This window comes from Canis lupus, chromosome 9 (assembly GCF_003254725.2).
Source record: "Canis lupus dingo isolate Sandy chromosome 9, ASM325472v2, whole genome shotgun sequence".
NCBI classification, from domain to species: Eukaryota; Metazoa; Chordata; class Mammalia; order Carnivora; family Canidae; genus Canis; species Canis lupus.
Genome location: NC_064251.1, coordinates 24,050,517 through 24,069,279, shown reverse-complemented (window position 1 = coordinate 24,069,279; position 18,763 = coordinate 24,050,517). Strand labels below are relative to the sequence as shown.

The 18,763-nt window shown below is 49.1% G+C and overlaps 1 protein-coding gene and 2 long non-coding RNA genes across 14 annotated transcripts in view; 2 read left to right on the top strand and 1 right to left on the bottom strand.

The window, feature by feature from the left end:
- The window catches only part of CDK12 (cyclin dependent kinase 12), a 79,423-nt gene extending 76,793 nt beyond the window's left edge, over positions 1-2,630 (top strand). For all 11 annotated transcript variants that reach the window (XR_004818547.2, XR_004818545.2, XR_004818544.2 and 8 more), the window contains one exon: positions 2,481-2,630. The gene's annotated coding sequence lies outside the window, so the exon portion shown is untranslated. The remainder of the gene's footprint in view (positions 1-2,480) is intronic.
- A 33-nt stretch (positions 2,631-2,663) lies between these two features.
- On the bottom strand, positions 2,664-8,780 carry LOC112655451 (uncharacterized). Its single transcript, XR_003133678.3, has 3 exons — positions 8,414-8,780; positions 6,712-6,920; positions 2,664-5,725 (listed from the first exon to the last, which is right to left on the bottom strand). It is a non-coding gene; the product is annotated as an uncharacterized LOC112655451 (long non-coding RNA).
- Positions 8,760-12,229, top strand: LOC112655426 (uncharacterized). 2 transcript variants are annotated; one of them, XR_004818936.2, is made up of 3 exons: positions 8,760-8,924; positions 10,443-10,519; positions 11,885-12,229. It is a non-coding gene; the product is annotated as an uncharacterized LOC112655426 (long non-coding RNA). The 2 variants fall into 2 exon arrangements; XR_003133660.3 differs by lacking the exon at positions 8,760-8,924 and adding an exon at positions 8,944-9,878.
- Positions 12,230-18,763: the final 6,534 nt, after the last annotated feature.

Genomic DNA, 18,763 nt, shown 5'->3' with positions numbered 1-18,763 from the left:
CTAAACAGGGAAGAGTGGGAGAAAAGACTGGAGTAGATAGGGAAGCTGTAGAATCACATTCTCTTAAATATAGGCAGAGGGGGGAAAAGTACTTAGAACTTGGAATGTGGGAAAGGGATATCCACAGGGATCCCCAAGGGTCTACTTAGGACCTGGAGTGGACTCTTAACAGAACCACTAACTGGGCTGGCAGTTTTCACCCCCCACTCCCTGCCTTGCCTGCTTTTCCTGACCATTTCTGTATGTGAGAGGCCCATCCTTCTGGGGATGTCCAGTTTCCTAGTGTCTGGATGTGGGTTTCCAGGAGTGGGGGCTGCATAGGTGTGTGTCCACCAGACCTGGGTTATCTCCCAGAGTTTGTCAATCACAGGGAAAGAATTCTGAGTTATCTACTAGGAAACCCCAACCTGACCCAGCAGTGGGGGCTGTATAGTATCACCAAAAATGAGGGGGAAGGAAGGCCTAAGGATAGCCTAGTGGCTGCATATCAGAACACATGGGTTAGGGATGTCTGGGTGGCTCAGAGGTTGAGTGTCTGCCTTGGGCTCAGGGTGTGATCCTGGAGTTCTGGGATTGAGTCCCACATTAGGCTCCCTGCGTGGTGCCTGCTTCTCCCTCTGCCTGTGTCTCTGCCTCTCTCTGTGTGTCTCTCTTAAAAAACAAAACAAAACAAACAAACAAAAAAAAAACATGGGTTAAGGCCCCCTCTTCTTACTCTCCTGTGATCCAAGTTATTCATTTAATCTCTTAAACCCCTTGTTGGGTTGCCTGGGTGGCCTCAGTTAAGCATCCATTTCTTGATTTCAGCTCAGGTCATGATCTCAGGGTCCTGAGATCGCCCCACCTCCAAGCCAGGCATGGAGTCTGCTTAAGATTCTCTGTCTCCCTCTGCTGCTCCCCCCACTCCCCCTATCCAGCTTGCACATATGTACTCTTTCTAAAAAAGAATAAAAACAAAATAAACTCCTTGTTGCTTCCCCTATAGATCAAGAATAATGTTTACCGCCCTAGACTTCAGTAGGACCAATTAAAACAATATGGAGGGGTGCCTGGGTGGCTCAGTCAGTTGAACATCTACCTTTGGCTTAGGGTCTCCCCTCTGTCTGGGGTCCTGGGATTGAGCCCCACATTGGGTTCTCTGCTCAGGGAGAGCCTGCTTCTCCCTCTCCCTCTGTCACTCCCCCTGCTTGTGCTCTCTCACTCTCAGTCTCTCTCAAATAAATAAGTAAATACAATTTTTTAAAAAAGATAAAGTGATATATGAGAGGAAACACTCTGGAAACTGCCAGATTTAAATAAATATTATTGTAAGGTCTGGAAAAGGTCTGACTGCTGGGAGGGGGAGGCATCATGAATCCAGCCCTGGCCTTGGCTTAGGAACACCAGTAGTTTGTTGGCCAGAGGGGTGTGAGTCTTTGCCCTGTGGCCAGTCAAGTGAGAAGCTATAAATCAAAATCAAACACAGGGCTTTATAGAGAAAGTAGCACAGAGTATTCCTGTCATCTTCCCTACCTCCAGTCCCAGCTTCTGACCTCTAGTTCTCCCAGCCGACACCCCACCCTGACCCTCCCAGTCAGCAGCACCTTCACTGTCGTCATGCTAGATCACAGACTGTACAGTTTCACCCTCCATACCCCCCTTTTCGGCACCTCCTCCAACCCGAGCCTTCTGTGGGAGACAGATGGGGTGTCTGCGATGGAAAAGGCTCTGGGCTCTACGCCGCCTTGGGTGGGCAGCCCCCCTTCCCATCTCCCCACTACTCCCGCTCCCTACCTAAGACACTCAGATTCACCCCGGGCAGCTTTAGGAGCTGCTGAGGATTCCAACACCCTTCCCTTCTCAGACTCAGCCCAGAAGCAGAGCCAGAATGACATCTTTCTCTGACACCTAGACCCCAGCCCCTCTTCATGGAAGAACAATGCAAAGGAGGACATAGGGAATGGTAGGGCTCCATGTGAAGGCACCAATGTGGAGAGGCAGGGAGCAGCCCAGAATCCCTCACTGAGGACTGGATGGCTGGAACTTGGGGCCTGAATTGACAGAGGATGCTGAGACTAGGCAGCTCCTTTGTTCCAGAAATCTGGGGTCCCTAGAGGGAGGCTCAGCTTGAGGGGGGATGGAGGGAGCTAACATTACAGAGCACCAACTGTGAGCCAGGCACAATGCCAGAGCCTTTTCATACCTGTACTCACAACTAGCAGGTGAAGAGTTAGGGTGAATAGGTGTCTCATGAGCTCTCAGCATCTCTCGGCACAGTTGACCAACTTCTTTGATTCTGTGATTTCACTGCCAGTTCTCCTACCACTCTGGCTGCTCTTTCTCTGTCTCCTCTGCAAGCTTATCCTCAACTCCTTGGACTCAGCCAAGTCCCCTGATTATATACTTTCATGGTACTATATATTCTTCTTTCAGAGCATTTAGCACAGTGATGTCACTTATTTGTGCAGTCATTTGAATAATAATCCTGTTTCCCCCACCAGATGGAAGGTTCCATGAGGACATTGACCACTTCTGTTGATACTCACCAATGTGCTCCAGTGCCCAGCACAGTGCCTCACATAAAGCAGCTATTTGGTAAATATTTCTTGAATGAATAAATAAATGATGAAAGGACATCACTCTGGCCTAAACTCAGCTTCTTAGCCACTTCCTCACCCTAGAGCTGACCTACCCTTGATGTGTGGACCAGAGAAAAAACAGGGTGCCTGGGAAGTCAGGCCATCTCATTCTCCTTGGGGAAGAAATAAAAACATCAGGACAGGAGTAAACTAAGTTCCAGGATATGGGGCCTTGCCTTTCCAGCACCTGGAACTGCATATATGCTCTCCAGCTCCTCCAGGGGTGGAGAGAATTCAAAGTCCCAATAACTTCTCTCCATTTGGGGCCTGCAATCACCAGTGAGCTGGAGGAGAGGAGTTCTATTAGGAAAGGGTGCTCTGCAGGAAACTCCTCTTTTCTGCCTTAGCTGAGACTATAGAGACCATCTGTTGCCACTCCTCTGTTTGCTTCTGTCCTCTTCCCCTGGACTTCAGGGAAAGAGATCGTTTGACCAAGTGGGAGGAATACATGGTGAGAGCAAGACAAACAAGACATCTGCTTGTTCCTTGAAATGTCTGGGGTGATGTTGATGAGCCTCAGCCAGGTGATTGTAGCAGAGGAACCCAGGAGCCTGCAGCCTCACATCCTTTGGAGCTATACTCTCTAGACCCTGGGAAGCAGAGAGTGTACAAAATGACCTCTGGGAGGTGCCCAGCATTCAGCCCAGGGGCTTTATCTGACTTCTTTGCTGCCCTTGTCATCTGACCTGAAACAATATCTAAACCTGCAGAAAGTTAATGTTAGACCAGGCTTGGCAGCCCCTTGCTCTCCCTGACCATTTCCCATTCTAGCCAACTGCCCATCCCAGAGCATCTTTCCAGCCCAGCACAGCATCAATACCCAGTCCTCACAATGTCTTCTAACCCAGCCTCCTTGTCCTGAGAGTGCACCTTAACACCCAAGTACTCAGCACTCATGGATCTGGAAGCCACTCTAGGCAGTGTTGCTCTCTCTGACCCCACCTGTTCTTTGGGCCCGTAATGAAGTAGGACAACTCAGGCTCTGGGCCAAGTTCCTATGTCCTCATCAAAGGCAACATCTGTCTCCTTGAAGAAGATAAGCCTGGAGGGAGGGAGGTGAGACAGGCACAAGGGAAAACCCCCAATCCTGCCTGGGACCTCACCCCAGATTCCACTGCAGGCACAGATTGAGGGTGAGGGGGGCAAGACAGCTACAGAGGCCTACCCTCACCATGCCCCTGCACAAGCCTTCATGCCTCTGAGCCCCCAAATATGAGGGCCCCTACTGAGCTCAACCAGCTACCTGGGCTGCTGCTGCTGCCAAGCTGGCCTTCTTTTATTCATGCGTTGTTTTATTGCTGGCAAATGCTGCTGCTTGCTGCTGTTGGAGGCGTTCCTGCCAAATCCATCCCAACATCTTGGCCTGGCATCAGGGCGGCATGCTAATGTGGAAATTTAAAGAGCCGCTCGGCTTTAAATCGGAATTTTAAATGAGCAGCAGTGCTCCAGAGGGACCCAGGCAAAATCGAGCAGTATCTGATCCACCCTTCCTACTCCCACTCCTGTAACATCACCCTACCTCCTCCCACTTCTCCCCTTGATTTGGACACTAGATACAGACGAGGCATGGGACACACTAGGGGATGAGGGAGTTACCAGGGCAGAGGAATTGATGCAAGATGGTCATCTAAGCCAATAAGGAGCTGGGATCCCTCAGCTCAGAACCCACAAGGAATCCACCAGTTGCTGTCATGGGCCAATGGAGGTAGGGACCTTCAACACAAAGGAGCAGGTTTGGGGATGGTAAAATTGACATTCGTACCTCACTTCCCATTTTACCAGGAAATGAGAAGACCCAGAGCAGAGAAGAGGGAAGATGGGATTCAATAAAGACACTCATGCATTGTACATTTGCGCATGCCGGCATATGTGCATGCAGGTCAGGATGCTTGCTGAGGCCCCCTGGAGCACGTGTACAGACAGCTCACTTATCACCCATGCATGGAGAAGAATGATTCACACATACAGGGCAGTCTTCCCACATCCAGACCATTGCCCTAATCACGTTGGTTTCTGCAAGTTGTTAGCTTAAGCTGTGCCCCAGCTTTTCCCATGAATCCTAATGCACCAATGTTTCCCAGGTCCTGGTAGCTAGCTTGAGTCAGCCATGGTGGTGACAGCCCCACAGCAACTCTGCCAGGATAGGGGTTTGGGTACCTGTGCTCATGCTATGCACCTTCCCGGCTATAGTGTGTTTCCTTCTCTGGTGGCCATCAGATGACAGGCTCAGACATCTCATTTGGGAGAGGTGCTGGGCATAGACTTGATTTCAGAGGGAAGAGGAAGCTAATGGGAGGTGAGAGAGGCAGAATCTGTGCCTCTCTGTGACCCACTTTCCTCCTTACCTGCGTCCAGGAGTTAGGTGGCCCCTCATTATCAGAAAACATTTACTGAGTGGCTACCCACAAGGAAACACTGCTTAGGTTAGTAGAGTGCTTCACAACTTCCTGAGCTGGGTTGATGACAGCCTCAGGAATCTGGATGTGCTGTCCCCATTGGAGGATCCACAGTAACTCTCGTAACCTCAGCCTTACCCATGTTAGACTGCCAGGCCAAGGATGCTTCCTGAGCTTCCTCCAGGAATCCGCCTCCCTCAAAGAAGCCAGCTCCTTCACAGACTGGTATGGCTGCCAGCCAAGAGGCTTGGGGCAGGCCTGGGGCATGCAGCTGGCACCTGCCCACTAGATCCCCAAGGAGGACCCTCCTCCCCCACTCCATAGCCCCATTCAGATGGCCCCTGGACTACAGGGAGACAAAGCTCACCATTCCCCACTCCCAGAGAAAATCTTAAGCTGGAACACCCACCACCTCCCTTTCTACCATAACCTGCTCCAAGATCCTCCACCTAGACTAGATATACCAAAGACCCAGCAGGTACTTTTTCCATGCAGGATCAAGCGCTAAATACAGTTGGGATTGTGCTGGGACTGCGTAAAAGTCCTTGAGGGGTGAGGCTTGGGCTGGAATTATGGGAGAAATTTCTGAGGTCAAGAGATGGATGAAGAAGGCCAGGGGTGTCTGGGTGGCTCAATCAGTTAAGCATCTGGCTCTTGATCTCAGGGTTGTGAGTTCAAGCTCCCCAGTGGACTCCATGCTGGGCATGATACCTATTAAAAAAAAAAAAAAAAAAAAAAGCAATGGGATGAAGAAGGACTCAATGAGAGTGACATAGGACAGAGGGGCATGAAGGGAGAAGGCTAAGTGAATCTGCCTCTCTCATTTAATTAGCAACATGCAAATAATATGCAAATCACTCCCTCTTTGTTTAGAGACCACCAGGCTTGTGATTTTGGGATGTGGGCTACAGAGGACCACAGGCAACATCCCTGAGATCCTAAGACATGGGACACTCAGGCTCAAGAGAGAGTCAGAATGCAACCGTCTTGTTATAGCTTATTCCCTGGATGGACTCTCTGTGGACCTCAATTTCCCTGTGTATGAAATGGGAGGACTGGATTGGATGGTCTCTAAGCCTCTGACCAGTACTGATAGTTTAGGGTCTTCTGATTTGGGGCCCAGTGCAGCAGGAGATGGAGGGGTTGGTTCCAGTCTGGGGTGGAGGCTACTTGGCCCTCTTGTCTATGCCACCCACCTCAGCAGTTCTATCATGCCATGCCCCATATGCCAACACACCTGCCATCCCAAATGTGGAGTCTCCTGAAGACAATGTTCTCTCTACTCCTTTACCTGTTTCTTCTGCTTGGAATGCCCTTCCTGCTTTAGCCCCTATCTTACTCTTCTACCTTCTGGGCATCCCTATGCACTGTTTACTTCTCTCATCCCTTAAGACTGTGAATTCCTAGAGGGAAGGTACTGGGTTTTGTTCAAGATGGAATCTCCACTGTAAATGTATTAGTTTTCCAAGGCTGTTGTAACAAATGACCACAACCTTGGTTGCTTAAAAAAACAGAAATGTATTCTCTTACATTTCTGGAAGCCAGTAGTTCAACATCAGTTTCACTGAGACAAAATCAAGGACTGTGCTCTCTCTGAAGAACCTAAGGGAAAATCTGTTCTTTCAGTTTCTAGTGGCTGTTGGTAGTTTTTGCTTGTGACCACAGCACTCCAATTTCTGCCTCTGTCTTCACATTACCTTTACTCTTCTCTGTGTGTATAATCTTCCTTGGCCTCTCTTACAGGGACACTTGTGGTGGCATTTAGAGCCCACTGAGATGATCCAGGATAATCTCTGCATCTCAAGATTCTTAATCACATCTGCAAAGATCTTTTTTTCCAGATAAGGTAACATTCATAGGTTCCAGGAATTAAGAGGTGGACATCTCTTTGGGAGCCATTGTCAAACTATCAAAATAAACAAAGACATCTTTAAAATTACCATTTGGGGGCGGGCGAAAAAAATAAAATAAAATAAAATAAAATTACCATTTGTTGGGATGCCTGGGTAACTCAGTAGTTGGGTGTCTGCCTTTAGCTCAGGGCATAATCCTGGAGTCCTGGGATCGAGTCCTGCATTGGGCTTCCTGCATGGAGCCTGCTTCTCCCTCTGCCTGTGTCTCTGCCTCTCTCTCTCTGTGTGTGTCTCTCATGAATAAATAAATAAAATCTTAAAAAAATAAATTAAATTAAAAAAATTACCATTTGTTAAGCATCTACCATGTGTTAGACACCATACGTACATTTTTCTCAACGCATTTAAATCTTGCAATAGCCCTGAAAAGTAGTTTTTTAAAAAGATTTATTTATTTATTTTAGAGAGAGCAAGTGGGGAAGGGGCAGAGGGAGAGACTATCCAAGCAGACTCCTGCTGAGTGCAGAGCCCGATGTAGGGCTGGATCTCATGACCCATGAGATCAGGACCTAAGCCAAAACCAAGAGTTGGATGCTTAGCCTGAGCAACCCAGGTGTCCTGAAAAGTAGGTATTAATGCCTCTACTTTACAGATGAGGAAACTGAATGAGGCTCAGGGAGATTGAATCACTTGCCCAAACTCATATAGCTGATAAGTGACAGAGCCAGGATTTGAAACCAGATAAATCTGGCTATAAAACCAGCATGATTTTTGCCTTCCAATGGTCTCTGAGCCTATCCCACGCCCTGGCACAAATTTCTTACTTGAATGGATGTGCAGAAAAAGAAAGATAGGTGGACAAGAGAAGGGAAGGTGAAGCCCAGTCTTCCTAATGATACTGACTCAGGCTTTCTTTTGCCAAAGCCCCTTCCCACCCCTTTAATCCTCCCCCATCACCCCTGACCTCTTGTTTCAGAAGCCTGGAATCTCCCCCAGTTTGCAGCCCCCTGCCAACTACTGGTGCCCAGAAGGGTGGCACAGTGCCTGGACTTCAGGCAGGAGACATCAAATTGCAGAACCAGAGGGGCCTCTGGAGGTCACCTCTTCTAACTGTCTTTGCTCACATATAGGTCTGCCTGTGAGGACAGGGCAGACAGAGTCCAACTAGTGGGCAGCAGAAGGGAGAAGTACCCATCTCTTCCTTCAGCTACCTTTTTCCTCACTTCCTATGTGATTTGTATTGGGAAGTCCTCACTCAGGTCTAACCTTCCAGTTATCATGCTGTAATGAAAACTGGCCAGAGTCAGAAGCATAAAATCAGATTTTTGGGTAAGTCCCTTTACCTCTCTGGGCCTTGATTCTTCATCTTTAAAATGGGATTGAGAATGACAGTGATGGCAATAATACCCATCTCACAGGGCCTTTGGGAAGATAATAGCACAGTCTAGGCCTAGAGTAAAGCAGGTGCTGCAGGATTATTTTGTTACAGCCCCTCGGCCCTCCAGCCGAAACCTTTTCATCCTGGGTAATATAGGGGTTTGCTCACCTCAGCCAGTCTGGTCTGCCTTGCGCGCTAGACTGTGAACTCCTCTTGGCAGGACTTTGTTCATTTTTTATCACAGCCCCCTTCCCCTCCCCAGTGCCTAATCCGTGCCTGGGCACGTAGGCTCAATCTACATTTAATAAATAAAGAAGTGAGGGCATGAGTTGGACCCCAAGTCCCGAGAGGCACGGGGCCTGACTCCCACCACTGACCCTCTGGGCACGACCCTTCGGCCTGAGATCCAGGAGGCGGAGGCGGCGGCGGCGGCGGCGGCGGCGAGGAAAGGAGATGCTGCAGCTTTAAGATTCCTCTCGGGCGTCCCGGTTGCCAAGGCGCGGTTGCCAAGGACCTGCGCGGAGCTGCGTCCGGACTCCGCGCGCCGTCCCGGGTTTCCTCTGCCGCAGCCGCCGCCGCCGCCGCCGCCGCCGCCGCCGCCGCCGGGCCACGCCGGGCTCGGCTCCTCCGAACCGTCTGGCGGACTTGGCACCGGCCCCGGCTCTTCAGTGCCCCCGCGGTGCGTGGCAGGCTGCGGCTTCATTATCCTGATTGATTCCTCCTGCTCCCCGACACCGTGGGGGCCCCGGACAGGGAAGGGGGGCCGAGGCGGCATCTGCGGGCCCTTGCACCGGCCCTCGCCCCCAGCCGCTCCTCGGGCTGCCGGCCCCTCGGTGCCCCGCTGCGGCCAGACCAAGGAAAGAGGGCCGGGCCAGCCTTTGCCCCCGCTGGTGGGCGGGGAGAGACCCAGGGAGGAGCCGAGCGGTGTCCGGCTGGGTCCCCTGCAATGGCCCACGGCGCCCGCCCTGGGCCTTGAACGCTGCGGGCCTTGGGGTCTGCCCTCAGCAAAGGTTTTGCACCTTCCCCAAAAGGGTATGGAGGATTCGGGATGGGGAGAGAATACAGTGATGGACTGAGAACTTGAGGAGAACAAGCCTTGGCAAAATGAGAAAGGTGGCATCTTCGAGGAGCGTTGATCGCGTGGGCCAAACCCGGGTGGCTCGTGTCTTATCCCGTGCCTCCCTGGGGAAGCAGGGACGGGGCCTGCCCACACAGCACAGGACACGACAAGGATCTGAGCTCGAAGAAAGGCCCGGGGCCTCTGTGAGTTAGAGAACCTGTGCCCAAATCTAGCAGCGGGTGGTCTGGCCACAGACTCATGGCTCCCTAAGAAACCAAGTGTTGAGGTGAGGCCTCAGTGGCGAGTGCCTGGGGCCTGTAGATTGGAGGGTCTTCCTGGTTCTGCCATTTAGTTTGTGACTTGGGCAAGTAACTTTACCTTTTTTAGCCTTGGTTTATTGATCTGTAAAATGGGGTTAAGACCTCCTTGACAATTATCAATAGCTAAATGGGATAATATGTTGATGGCAGGACTCTAAGTTCTCTGGCAAGGAGAAGAAAGGGAGATGGGGGGGTTGCTGCCTTCCATCCCTGCTGCTGTGTTGGATGAATCCCTCCTCTCTCCTTGAAGGAGGTAAGTCTCCTCCATAAATCCCTTCTTAACTGGAAGATGACCTGGAACCTTCCAGTCAGATCTGCTTCCATGTCAAAGTAGAAGGGCAAAACTGCTCTTCACCTCATTGGCATGGCATGGATTTAATTTCTAAATTCACATCAGGCTCTCCTCCACCCCATCCCTCTCTGGTGGAGCCTCTCTTTCTACCAGACCTGACAGTCTCCCTCTACTGCCTCAGTGCTGTTCTGTCCAAGGACCAGACCTAGGAAATTTCTTCTGTAGGCTTATCCTTTGTGGCTAACTCCAACCTTAGCTCCCCTTTAGCCCTGGGAAAGAGGGAGCTGGTGGAGAATTTGAAGCCAATTTTAAAAAAATATTTATTTATTTATTCATGAGAGACACACAGAGAGAGGGACAGAGGCATAGGCAGAGGGAGAAGCAGGCTCCTCGCAGGGAGCCCGATGTGGGGACTCGATCCCAGATCCTGGGATCATACCCTGAGCAGAAGGCAGATGCTCAACTACTGAGCCACCCAGGCGTCCCTGAAGCCAGGTTTTTTTTTTTTTTTTTTTTTTTTTCCAGAGCTGTGGCAATCGTTGTGAACATGATCTGGGTCACTGTGGCTACTCAGTGTCTATCTCTGGGTCTGTTCCTTATCTGTAAGTTCATCAATTTATTTTTCCAACCCATATTTCTTGGGTGACCACACTGGGGCAGCATGGTGCACCCAGAAGGTGGAAGAGTGGGAATAACAACAGAGTAAGAACTCCACTCTGAAACTGCTGATCTTCTGAGGGGAAAACAGACAGATACATATGTCAGTCTCTCCAATACAAGGATATTTGCTTCAGGAGGACCTCTGAAAGTCTAGAACTTTCCACAATGTCATGATACCTTTCCCCTCCTTCCTGAACAGAGCAGACTCTTGCCGTTTCAGCCAGGACTAATCTTTCTTTCTTTCTTTCTTTCTTTCTTTCTTTCTTTCTTTCTTTCTTTCTTTCTTTCTTTCTTTCTTTCTTTTTTTTAATTTATGATAGTCACAGAGAGAGAGAGAGAGAGAGAGGCAGAGACACAGGCAGAGGGAGAAGCAGGCTCCATGCCAGGAGCCTGACGTGGGATTCGATCCTGGGTCTCCAGGATCGCGCCCTGGTCCAAAGGCAGGCGCTAAACCGCTGCGCCACACAGGGATCCCTCTTTCTTTCTTTCTTTCTTTCTTTCTTTCTTTCTTTCTTTCTTTCTTTCTTTCTTTCTATTTATTTATTTATTCATGAGAGACACACACACACAGAGGCAGAGACATAGGCAGAGGGAGAAGCAGGCTCCCCACAGGGAGCCCAATGCAGGACTCTGTCCTGAATCCGGGGATCGCACCCTGAGCCAAAGGCAGACACTCAACCACTGAGCCATCTAGGCATCCCAGCTAATTTCTTTCTTATGAGAAAAGACAGATCCTAAAATATAAGTCTGGAGCTTTTGTTCATTCTGTTTTGTTGGAATTATCTATTTTTGTAACAATCATGTATTACTTTTATATTCAAGATAAAAACACAAAACATTCCCAGTTTGGGAAAAAAGATGTCAGGGAGGATTGTTTTTTCCTCTGATGACCAGAGGCCGGTCAGCACATGTATCTAGGCATGCCAGACTGCCCAGGGCCCTTGATCAATGTGACCCTGAGAGAGGCTGCCTCAGTCTACACACTGGCCTGGCTGCTCATCCACCCCTGGCTGGCCTGCTCCATCCTCAGCGCTTATAGGCCTGGTCTTCACTTCCTATTAATACAAACCACGTGGGACCCTTGCTGTGGCGTCTCTAGGCAGAAAAGGGAGCCACAGCCGCCTAGTGGCTGCCAGGGAGGCTGGCAGGAAGGGGCATCTCCACCAGGCGTCTCCTGGGAAACAGCAAGCTCCCCAGAGAAGGGCATTTGGAAATAAAATTCCTGCCACTGTGTGTTTGTATGTGTGCTGGGGCGGGAGAGGGAGTTAAGAAACCTCACCAGCCCCCTCTGCTTTTCTCTCTTCAAGGAAAGCCTCTTTCAGCAGCCCTCCGGACTCCCTCACCAAATGCCACCCCATTCCCCAGAAGCCATGTCGGCTCTGCTGGGAGCGGACAAGAGGCCTGAAAATGTCCCTTCAGATTTAAGATGTGGATGGGGAAGAGCACTGGACTGAGAGCTGGAGGCCATGTCCTCAGCTGCCCTGCCTCACCCTGTGGCCTTGGTCCATCAGATCCCTTTACTGAGTCCTGCTTTCCTCTGTAAAATGAGGGTACTGGATGAGATTGCCCCATTATTCTCAGTCTTCACTTGGGGCTCCTCCACAAGGGCTAAGAATACAGTGGTGGCATTATATGCCATTCTTCCTGGCATTTGGAGTGGATACCTGATTGTAGTTAATGATTGCTTGTGTGATCTTGTTTGGTTACTTAAACCAGCATGGTCCCTTCACCTGACATTCACTCATTCAGGTATTTCCAGGCACTTATCCAGAATGCTGAGAAGGGTAGAGACCACCCTGATTGACATGAAAAAGGCCCTCAGCCCCCTCCATGCTGTCCTGTGCCACAAGCCAGCTACATGCCACATCCCTTCCATGATGACCCCTTCATGTGGAGTTGGAGGGCCATGGAAGCTTCTCTTCCCATAGCACCCAAAGCCAACCTTAGGGAGAAGCTGTGGTGCTTCCTAGGGAGTAGAGGTGGGATGATGTCCCTGCATACCCCCCCACCACACACCTACCTGGTTCTCTTTGCCCTCCCTTGCTCTTGAGGGACAAGCCCCCACTCCTAGCCCAATTCACCCCTCCCTGGTCAAATACAGCATGATCAAAATGGAGACAGGCACCCTTTGGAAACCACATGCAGAGGTCAGAGATTCCTGAGGAAAAGCCAATGACTCTCTTCCAGCTGGAGTACCCTTCCTCCTGGCATCAGCTGCTAGAGCTCCCCTTCCTCCAGAGACCCAGGCAGGGCAGGAGGTAGGAAGAGAGCTCTCCATGCAGGAGACAACCCCCCACAACTTTAGGAGGAGACAGAGGAGCTCCAGGAAGGAACAGGGCTGCGGGCTCTCCAGAGACCCGGGGGGCCTCAGCCTCCCTTGGTGTCCACTTGGGAAAGGACATTGGCTCTCACAGACTGGCCTTGTGGCTTCTCAGCCCAGGTCTGCCTGTGGGCCAGGCAGTTGGAGGTAGGAGAGAAGAAGGGGTGGGAAGGGAGGCCAGGAGGTAGAAGTGGTAGGGAGGAGGAGTGTTGATCTGGATTCTGTCACCTTTATTGGGCACCTACTGTGTATCAGGCGAAGGGCTCTGTCCCAGCTTTACCTGGATTATCTCCTGCAGTCCTCGCTTGAGCCCTATGCCAGTGTTATTACCCTGCTCTGACAGAGAAGGAAACTGAGACTCAGAGGCATTATGTAACTTGCTCAAGGTCACACAGCTTGTCAGGAGTGAAGCCAGGATCCCAGCCCAGGTCTGTCAGCCTCCAGTGGGTTCTCTCTGCTGCCAGAAAGTCCTCCTCCTGGAAAGCAGGTCTGGGGTTGGGGTTTTCAGTCAGAGCTCATCAGGATCCCCAGAGGTAAATCTATTGTCATCTGCCCTCCTCCTCCCCACCCATCTGCCAAGCAAGTCGCAGGTGAGCCCCCCGCCAAGGCCCCTGCCCCAGCCCCAGGTGCTAGCTCAGCTTTGCCTGGCTCCCAGCCTCTCTCTGGTGCCCCCAAGGTGGCTCTGAGGTCACCCCACACCCAATGCCTTTCATTCTGCATTTCCAGATCTCAGAATACGTAGGAAAATGCAGGAAGAGAGAGGAGGTCACTTGAAGGTTGGAAGCAGGGGCTCTGGTCTTGGGCAAAAGATTGGGGGGCCTAGTTATCTCCTTTGATTCAAATGAACCCTTTCCCTAACTCCCACCCCTCACCCCCAGAGACAGCCAGAGCTTTGCTTAGTTAATGAAATACAAAAGAAGGAATCAGGGGGTGGGGGTGGCTGGAGAGCGCTGGAAAGCAAGGGAGAGAGGAAAAGTTGGGTCTCTTCCAAAGAGTTAATGTTCCACAGTATGATCGATTAGGTGTCAGATGTAATTTCAAACCAATACAAGATGAATGGCATAATTTTCCCTCTCTCATTTTAGACAGAATTAAGAATCCATTAGCTAACACAAATTTTTGGCAAGTTTAATAGGAGCTCAAATCTACATTCGGAGGAAACGCTCCCCAAAGCCTGTTTCAAGCTTTTACTCTTCAGGCCCCTGGCCTCCAGTGTCCTCCCGACCTGCACAAGCCCTCTGCCATCCCCACAAGCAGCCCCCTTTCCCTTACCCTAGCCTTCCTACACGCCCCTCCCTGGCCCAGCCTGAGATTAACTGGCCTGACCCCTCTCACAAAGGCCGGGCCTGCCCACCATTGTCTTCCAGGGGCGATGGGTGGGGGGAAGGGGCGGAGGGGCTGGCAATGGGCCCAGGAAAGGAGGGAGGTTGCTGAATTGGCCCCAGGCTGCAGACAAACCCTAGGGAGAGGGGTGAGCTGGGGCTTTGGGACCGTTTGCATCTCAGCTACTCCCCAATTTCACTCCCAGAAAAGTCCTTGTTTTTGTCCTAAACAAAGCACTACCCAGTTCATAAGGGGAGATACTTATGAAAAACCCCATTCTTCCCTTTACATTCATATGTATTAGTGCACACAGTAAATCTGAGAGATTGGAAGTTACCACCCCCCATTCTAGAGATGGGAAAACTGAGGTGGTGAAGTGATTGGAATCAGCTGGGTCCAAGGGTAAAACTTGGCTCTGCTACTTGCTTACTAGGGCCCTTAGGTATTTCCTCTGGGCCTCAATTTCCTCATCTATAAAATAGGAAGACCCTTGGTCCCCAGTATTATCCTGAAGGACAAATGAGATAACAAACTATCCACTCCACATGAGCTTTATGAATCAGCTACAGCCTCCCTTCTCCAATCCCACAGCCTAGTCTGGAAGACCAACATGTAGACTGAGCTCTGTCCTGGAAAGCAAGAGGCTGGAATAATAATTATGACAGCTTCCCCTTACTGGGCACTTATTCTGTGTCAAGTGTGGGAACCAAGTCTTTTTATATAGTAGCTCATTTACTACTCAGACCCTTATCAGATAGATACTATTATCATTGTTTCACTTTCCAGGTCAGGAAACTGAGGCACAGATAAGTGAAGTATCAAGTGAAGTGCTAGGAAGTGGCAGAGCTAGAATTCCAACCCAGGCAGCCTGGTCCTAAGGCCTGTGGCTCTCTACCCAATGCTAAACAGAGGGAAAGGTCTACAGTGGTTGGTGGAGCACCAGGACGTGATCCCAGACCCCAGGTCTGGAAAGGCTTCACAGAGGACTGTAGGCTTGACTTAGGTCTTAACTGATGAGTAGGAGTCTACCAGGTGGGCAAGGAGAGAAAAAATGTTCTAGGCAGTGAGAACAGCAGTGCCAAGGCACCGAAAGAAGTCTCAGCATGGAGATGGTGAGTGACACACTGTACCAACCCAAACATGGGATTCATGTGGAAGATGGCAGGAAACAGGTTGGTTGGGCAGGCCAGGTGCTTCGTTCTGACAATCCTGGGAATTCTAACTCCTATAGCTAACCTTGCATGTCATACTCAGGAGTTATGAGATTTTCATGTTGTTATAGTAATAGAGCTAGCATCTTCCATATGCCAAATGCTTTATAACAATTGCCTTGTTTCTTCATTATAATAACCACACCAAGCAAGCACTGTTATCCTGTTTTTCAGATGAGTAAACTGAGGATCAAAGACACTAAGTAACTTGCCCAAGAGACACAGCTAGAAAGTGACAGAAGTGACCATCAAAACCAGATTTGACCCCAAAACCCAAACTCTTAATGACTGTGGTTGTTGTGTCCTGGTAGGCAGTGGGAACTGAAGAGGAATTTCGTCAGGGAGTGATGGGTTGGATTGAGTTTTAGGAAAAGAAGAAGTTCAATTGGAGCAGAGTGTGATTGAGGCTCCTTCTGGAACCTTCATCTAGCCCGGAATGAAGGCAAATGAGGGAGGGAAAGGCCCTCCCTCATTCGTGGGGATGGAAGAGAGGGCCTCCTGGAGCCTAAGTAATAGTAATCATAAAAATAGGGCAAAAAATAAAATAAAATAAAATAAAATAAAATAAAATAAAATAAAATAAAATAAAATAAAAATAAAAATAGGGCAGCCCCGGTGGCGCAGCGGTTTAGCGCCACCTGCAGCCCAGGGTGTTATCCTGGAGACCTGGGATCGAGTCCCACATAGGGCTTCCTGCATGGAGCCTGCTTCTCCCTCTGCCTATGTCTCTGCCTCTCTCTCTCTCTGGGCCTCTCATGAAAAAAATAAATAAAATCTTTTTAAAAAATCATAAAAATACCAACTCTTAAATATCAACCTGTGCCAGGAACTTTCTTTTTTTTTTTTTTTCTTTTTTTAAAGATTTTATTTACTTATTCATGAGAGACACAGAGAGAGAGAGAGGCAGAGACACAGGCAGAGGGAGAAGCAACTCCTTGCAGGGAGCCTGATGTGGGACTTGATCCCTGGACCCTAGGATCACGCCCTGAGCTGAAGGCAGACGCTCAACTGCTGAGCCACCTAGGTGTCCCCTGCCAGGAACTTTCCATGAGCCATCTCCTACTCCACAATTCTGTAGGGCAGATATGGTTAGCCCCATTTTACAGATGATAAAGCAAAGGCTCAGAGAGGTTGACCAATTTCTCTGGACCACACAACTGTGATTTGGCAGAGCTGGTACTGGCCCCAAGCCTTGGCTTTCCTCACACCTCACTAACAGAAGGTGGTTAGGCTATACATCAGACACCAGCTCTTCCTTCCTGACATGGTTTAATATTTCCTGATGTACATATGGAGCTGTCCCTCTGTTTGGGCCCCAGCAAGTGGCTTTGAGCTAAGAGAGATGGAAAAGGGATGAGGAAGAGTGGAGAAGAAAAGAAATTGGAGAGGGATGAGCTCTGGAGCTCTGAGAGGAGAGCCGTCAGACATTTTTACCTGTTACTGACCACTCAGGAAGATGTACAGAACATGGTTAGAGGAAGATGAATGCTTTTAATTATCTTAGCCCTGAAGTGGAGAAGAGGTTTCATACCTTTGCCTCATTTTCTAACTTTTGGGAGGTACTTCCTATTATCTAACTCACATCCCTCCTAATGGCCCCACAAACAATTCCATTGCCAGTTCCAAGGAAGAGCCCCTGCCCATGCACCCCGCCATAAGGAAAAATTCTTGTTTTCGGGGATCCCTGGGTGGCGCAGCGGTTTGGCGCCTGCCTTTGGCCCAGGGCGCGATCCTGGAGTCCCGGGATCAAGTCCCGCGTCGGGCTCCCTGCATGGAGCCTGCTTCTCCCTCCTCCTGTGTCTCTGCCTCTCTCTCTCTCTCTCTCTCTCTCTCCCATAAATAAATAAATCTTAAAAAAAAAAACAAAGTCTCATTGAGTAAAAAAAATTAATAACTTTGTTTCCATGGCCTCCTCACATACATAACTCCTACCCAAGCCCTGAAACAGCTCCTTGGGAAACCAACAAACATGGATTCCCATCCTGATTAGCTACTCTTCATCATCTGTAAAATGGGGATAATATTATCTACTCCCCAAGATAATTGTAAATACAGATTAAATAAATCTGCATTGCCCAATTGGAAGCCACCAGCCACAGGTAGCTATTTAAATTAATTAAAATTAAATAGAATTTAAAATTCATTTCCTCAGTTACAGTTAGCCATATTTCAAATGCTGAATAACCTTATATTGGCTAGTGACTACCATACTAAACAGATAAGCAATAGGACATTTCTATCACTGCAGAAAGTTCTATCTGACAGTGCTGGTCTGAAGCATTCAACTTATGGCCTGGCCCACATCGTGAGCACAGTAAGTAAATGCCACCATTCTTGGGGGACTCAGGCAGTGAAACTGATTATTCTTCCAATAGCCTGCCAGAGGCCATCCTTTTAATGTTCTCCAAGATTAAGTCTGAAAATGAAGGATGGGAATAGTCAGGGGCTGGTCAGAGTAGAAGGAGAGAAGGAGGAGGAACAAGTCCCTTGAACAACAACAGGAGAGTTGGTATTAAGGATTGCCCAGAGGGGTGCCCAGGTGAGTGGAACATAGTGTCTGGGGCAGGAAAGAAAAGACCAAAAGAGAAAAAAGAAAGAAGAGAGAAATAAATTCAGGCACTTGAGAGCTGGACCCCAGGAATGAAATTTTTGAGATCCTTTTTTTTTTTTAAATAAATTTTATTAAAAATAAAAAAATAAAAAATAAATAAATAAATAAATAAATTTTATTTATTTATTCATGAGAGACACAGAGAGAGAGGGGCAGAGACACAGGCAGAGGGAAAAGCAGGTTCCATGCAGGGAGCCTGACATGGGACTGGATCCTGGAGCTCCAGGATCACACCCTGGGCTGCAGGCGGCCCTACACTGCTGCACCACCAGGGCCGCTCCTAATTTTTGAGATCCTTGATCTGAGTACCTATTATGTATCTAGTCCTATCCTAGGTGCTAGGAGTGCTACTATAAAAAAAAAAAAAGCCCCCATCCACAGGGAGTTTGTGTGTGAATATAAGGTGGAAAAACTAGAGGAGGAATATTATAAATGTGTAACATACACAGCATATTAGATGGTGATATGTCTAAGGAGAAAAATAAAACAAGGAGAGGGAAAGGAGGTACAGTTTTTGATGGGGTGGTTAAGAAATGCTTCTCAGAGAAGGTGGTGTTTTATTTTGGTTGCCTAGGGCTGTGGGGGTTGAGAGGAGAGGGGTGTTGAAGGGGTGATGAAATGTTCAAAATTGTGGTGATGGTGGTCACACAACCCCATGAATATACTAAGAAACCATCGAATTGTATGCTTTTTTAAAAAACGGATTTATTTATTTGAGAGA